General features: G+C 36.8%; 1 protein-coding gene across 4 annotated transcripts in view; it reads right to left on the minus strand.

Annotated features, from left to right (window-relative positions):
• Positions 1 to 5,673, minus strand: part of LOC101889819 (cGMP-dependent protein kinase 1) — a 45,455-nt gene extending 39,782 nt beyond the window's left edge. The window contains exon 1 of one of the 4 annotated variants that reach the window (XM_011294882.3): positions 5,548 to 5,673. The gene's annotated coding sequence lies outside the window, so the exon portion shown is untranslated. The other 3 variants (XM_020037311.2, XM_020037312.2, XM_059129997.1) reach the window with 3 other exon arrangements.
• Between the last annotated feature and the right edge of the window lie 327 nt (positions 5,674 to 6,000).

The raw sequence follows: 6,000 nt of genomic DNA on the forward strand, positions 1-6,000 counted from the left end.
GCTATATCGACTCCAAATATTCTGAAACGGATTTGGTCCAAAGAGACCTAGGGTGTAAAACCGTTATTTCGACTAGGCACGTTTTGCCGGATCAAATTGTATATACCCTCTCTAGCCATATGGCTGAGGGTATAAAAACAGCTAAGTTCGGCAAAGAATCAAAATGTTTATACCCTGCACCATTGGAAAGAAACTTGCAAGTTAAAAAAATCGGTCGAAAAATGCCACTCAAATGATATCCGTTATATGGGGGCTATACGAAAACTTGGTTCTGCATAAAAAATTTTTTTGTCGTAGGCTGTAGGCCGATTCCGAAGTTAAAATATGAAATTGGAAACAATTCCGGTGAATAATGTCGCTAATATCATCAAAATACCGAATAAAGGGAGGTACCGTTTTATGTGGGATATGCGAAGACGTGAACCTGCATAGAAAATTTTTCCGACATAGATTGAAGTATCCATTACGCGCTTCAAATGCGAAATTTTAAAAAATATATGGCTAAAATCATTAAAATATGGGGAGATATGGGGGCTATACGATTTCGTGGACCGATATAGCCCATCTTCGAACTTGAACTGTCTGCAGACAAAAGACTGATCTTTGCTAAATGTTAGCTTTCTGTTTTAATTCGTTTTGACTTGTGATTACAACTGACGGACAGGGGCGAAAACGTCTTTGAATCATACGCTTATCAAAAATATATATGAGTTACAATCGGACGACAAACTAAATGGAGGGTATATTAACTATGTATGGTGAAGGGTATAAAATCAGATCGGATATATAGGAGCTATATCTGAAATGAATTTCTCCAAATTTGAAACATTTTCTACCATGCTGAATACGTATGTGTCGTATGTTCTAATACCCATTCAATTAGGTATTGTATTAACCATTTGGTAACATAAAATCGGAAAAAGATATATATGGTAGCTATATCCAAATCTGAACCGATCTTGATTACATTTGGCAAAGTACTTTTGAGCTGTATGTGATATTTTTTCCGAATATCGTTTTTGAGTCCATGTTACGGCCGTGGGGGACAAAAATAGCAAATGGAGTGAACAATATATATGGGAGCCATAGGTACATCTGAACCGGGTTTTACCAAATTTTTACCAAATTTGAAAATGTGTGCAGGTTCACGTGTTGGCCATATAACGGTTTAGCAGCCACTTTATGGTATTTTGAAATATTTAAGCATATACTCCTATCAATTTTAGTGGCATTTGCAGAATACTGGTAGATAGATGCATCAGCATTTGTGAATATTGATATGTCAAAAATATTAGAAATTTTCTTCAAATATAATTCGAAAGCAGAAATTATTATAGCAGGTGTTTTTTCAACAAATTATATAATATTCAATACAATTAAAAAAGCCAGTCTCTTCTCACCCCAACACAGAAATACAATATCTTGAATTTTGCATTTTTACAGTGTAACCAGTGATTTATGCCGTTAAAAACACCCTGGGAATCATGGATCCACTTCATCGAAAAAAAAAATGATTTGATTTAACTCACTTTGGGCGCCATCGAAATGTAACATCTTGAAATTTGTATTTTCTACTCCGTGGGCTCGAGTTCATCTAACCAGGCTCCTTAGACATCAGCTCATCTACACAGCCCCCTTGGGAGGTAGCTTTCTAAATGAACTTCCTGGGTTTCAGTTCTAGTTTCTCTAAATAGACTCCCTCGACCCCAACGGTTCTAAACTGGTTCTCTGGGCTCCAGTTTATCTAAAAAGACTCCCTGAAATCCTAACTTTTTAATTTTTCTTTCAATACATAAATTGTAAAATCTAGACCGTTTATTGATTTATCTCACGTTGGGCGCTACAGAAATACGATATATTCAATTTCATATTTTAACAATGAAATTTGTGATTTATGCCTTTAATAACACCCTAGACCCCCTAGGATCCAATTTATCGAAATAGACTTCCTACTATTTGGTATATCATAATTAAAAGGGGTTTGATTTAATTCACGTTGGGCGCCACCGAAATATAACATCTTAAAATTTTAATTTTTACTTCGTGGCTTGAGTTTATCTGAACTTCTTAGGTCCAGCTCATCTACACAGGCCTCCTGGACTCTTGCTGGTCTAAAAAAATAAAAAATATAAATAAAAAAATATATTTCTTACTCCCTGGGCTCGAGTCCATCTGAATAGAGTCCTAGCATTCAAGTCGTGTTAATAAGCTTCAGCTCATCTACACGAGTCCCCTGGGCTCTTGCTGGTCTACATGGACGTACTGAGTTTCCGTTCTAGCTTCTCTCCAACGCGTGTAAAATGGCTCCCTGGGCTCCAGCGTATCCAAATAGACTGGTCTTAATAGAGTCCATGAGCTTCGTGTTGTCGAAATAGACCCCCTTAAAATAGTCTTCCTTTCTACTTTTTTGAAGATCATCAGGAAAAGGGATTTGATTTAACTTATCTTGGGCGCCACCGAAATATAAAGTCTTGAAATTTGTAGTTGTCAATTCTGTGGTGTAAAGCTCATTTGAATATCATTGAGGTCGTCTAAAAAGACTTATCTAAATAGATCCCTGGTATTCTAACTTTTTTTTATTATACCCTACACCACAAGGTGGTCAGGGTATTATGTCTTTGTGCATTTGTTTGTAACAGGCAAAAGGAATCGAGATAGACCCATAGTTCCTTTTGATGATCTGCATAGAATCATTTTCTGAATTGATTTATGCCTGTCAGTCCGTCTGCCCATGTATTCTTGTGAACAAAATACAGGTCGCATTTATTATCCGATTGAGACGAAATTTTCCAAACAACATTTGTTTGGCCCAAGGACGAACCCTATTGAAATTGGAGATAATCGGTAAAAATTTAGATATAGCTCCCATATATATCTTTGTCCGATTTGACTTTTATTGTGCACCAAACTTGTAATATCAACTCGAATAGTATGAAATTTTGCACATACAACCAAATTAGGCCTGAAAATAAGTATGCCAAATTTGATCGAAATCGGTTCAGATATAGCTATAGTTCCCATATATATTGTTCATCCGATTTGTTGTATTTGTTACCCACAGCTGTAATATGCACTCCGTAACAACGATATTCAGGGAAATATATCAAATACAGCTCAGAAAAATCTTTGTCAAATTTTATCGAGATCGGTTCAGATTTGGATATAGCTCCATATATATCTTTATCTGATATCAAGTTAATTTTGCACCAAATGGGCAATACAAGTCCGAATTTAAAAGATACAAATGATTCGGCATATCTAGTCCTTTGAACTTTAAATTATACTTATAATCATAGCTTGTATGATTGAATTCTCCCATAAAAACTTTTAATTGTTATATGGAGCTCTACTAAACTAGCAAAGTGGTGTAGGGTGTCATAAAGTCGGCATCGCCCGACTTTAGGACTTTCTTTACTGGTTTTTCTTTCAAAACATAAATTGTAGAATCTAGACCATTTATTTACTAAGCTCACGTTGGGCGCCACTAAAATATCTTGAATTTTGTATCTTTTCAATAAACCCGATTATTTACGGATATCTGCCCATATAATAGACTCTCAAGAATCTAGTTCATCGAAATAGACTTCCTACATTTTGGAAGATCGTCTTGAAGAAGGATTTGATTTAACTTGCGTTGGGCGCCAAAGAAATAGAATATCTTTATTCCCTGTTCTCCAGCTTATCTAAATAGACTCCTGGTCTAAATAGATTCCCTGGGATTACAATTGTCGAATTAGTCTCCCTGGGCTTAAGCTTGTCAAAATAGTCACTATAGGTTTCAATTCGCCGAAATAGATTCCTTGACCCACAGCTCGTCTAACTACATTTCTTGGGCAGAAGCTGATCTAAATATATCCCATGTCCGTCAACTCATCTAATTAGATTCTATGGACTCTAGCTGTTCCTAATAGACTCCCTGGGCTCGAACATGTCTGATCCAGCTGTCCTAAATAGACTTCCTGGTCTCTAGTAGGTCTTTATAGACTCGCTGGGCTCCAGCTGGTCTGAATGGACACCTGGGAGCCCAACTGGTCTAAATAGACTACATGGGATTCAACTGGTCTAAATAGGCTACCTGGGCTTAAGGTCGTCTAAATATACTCCCGTTGGTGTATCGTCTAAATATACTCTCTTTGCGTCAGCTGTTCTAAAAAAACTCCCTGTGTTTAACTCGTGTATAGCGACTCCTTAAGTCTATTTAGCGACTCTCTGAGATCCACATTGTTTATAGCGACTCCTATATCAGCCCTAGCTCATTTACAAAGACTAGCAGACCTAGAGCTCATCAAAAGAGACTCTCTGGCCTTCAACTCGTCTGTAGAAAGACTTCTTGGTCATTCTGCTCGTCGATGGAGATTGTCTGCCCAGCCTATCTGTGGAGACTCCCTGGGCCTTCAAAACATTTGTGAAGACTACCAGGGTCCCACATAAAAAAATTAGATTTAAGTCTCTATCTGTTTACTCAATACAGGGAAACAGCAAAAAATAATATTCCGTGCCATTTTATTGACGCATCTCCGAAAACCGAGACACGAGTAAACTAGAACACCAATAGCGACAACTAGTTGAAAATAATGTCATACCGTCTTAAGTATTTTTGTTATGACGTTAGTTCGAATTAGCAAAACAGCGGCCATATCTCAGACCTACACACCAACACTCCACCAAAGATCCACTTTCTAAATTTCAAATCTTTTTTATTTCATATCAAAATTTCATATCAGGACAGCTACTACATTGTTGTAATCGAACATATTTCATTATAAAGTTTCGTATTCTCCGTGCCAAATATCTTACGATTTTACATTTTTTTGGTATATCTCTCAAAAAAGACTGAAAGAATTTTACAAATCACGAATTTAAATATTCAAAATATTTTCGTTAAATGAAATAAAAATCCTTTATGAAAAACATTTTCCGCAGATTTCTTTTTCCTTGATTTTAAGTCACCTCTCCACAAAGAAGTGACTTGCCAATCAAAACCACATTTTTTATTATTTATTTCAATGATCCAGAAAATAAAGTTTTTACAACAAGAGGTTGTCTTGACTTTCGGGCGCAAACACTTGAGACAATGGCGAACGAACATTTACCGGAAAATTCTCACTTAAAATTTCCGGTTTCCGGTCAACATTTTTTTTTATTTTTGTGAACTAAGAAAAGCATTAAACACGACAAGAACCGGATTTCAGGGAAATAATTTGCATTACATTAAGTATTTTTTTTTTTTTGTTGCGGTACCAGGAATTGAACAACAAATGAGCGCAAGAACGTTTACATCCGCACTTAAAAATGGAAACCGGAAGAAGACATCAATTTTCCGTTGGTAAAACTTTGGCAAACCGTGGCAAAAGTGGAGAATCTAACGTTAACGATTTGGTTTCCTGTTACGGTTGCCACTGAAACAGAATATTTCACATATCTCGTTGTTGTTTTTTCGTTTTTTTGGTTTGTTTGTTGTTGGTTCTTCTTCTTCTTCCGCACGGTTTGGCTTTCTTATATTGTAATGAATTGATTTCGATTTCGAACGAAAAAAAATCACTTTACATGTAAGGGTTGAAAGAAAATCAACAACGACGAAGACTCTGCACTGCACGACGAAAATGCCAACGAAAAACAGTGAAACCAGCCAGACAACCACCTGCCGCCGTGGAAGCTGATAACTCAACTAATTTAACGCATTCAATTTAAATTGCCAATTCAATGAACAGTAAATACCAAAAAAGAACAACAACAACAAAGACGACGACTTCGACAACATCGACAGAATAGGCTAAGGTATTGAAGAGAGAGGGGGTGCAGGGTTACCGAAGTCATGGGAGTCATAGGAAAAGCATAAAAGACGTTAATGGTGGGGTCGGTCGGCCGTTCGGTTGGCTAGCAAGTCAGCAAGTAATTACTGATATCAAAATGGGGCTGTGAGCGTAAGCGTTCTGTGTATTTTTGTCGCCCATAATTACAGCAACAACAGCAACCCACTAACACCACCACAGGAAAGAG

The sequence above is a fragment of the Musca domestica genome, unplaced genomic scaffold (genome assembly GCF_030504385.1).
Source record: "Musca domestica strain aabys unplaced genomic scaffold, Musca_domestica.polishedcontigs.V.1.1 7, whole genome shotgun sequence".
NCBI lineage: Eukaryota > Metazoa > Arthropoda > Insecta > Diptera > Muscidae > Musca > Musca domestica.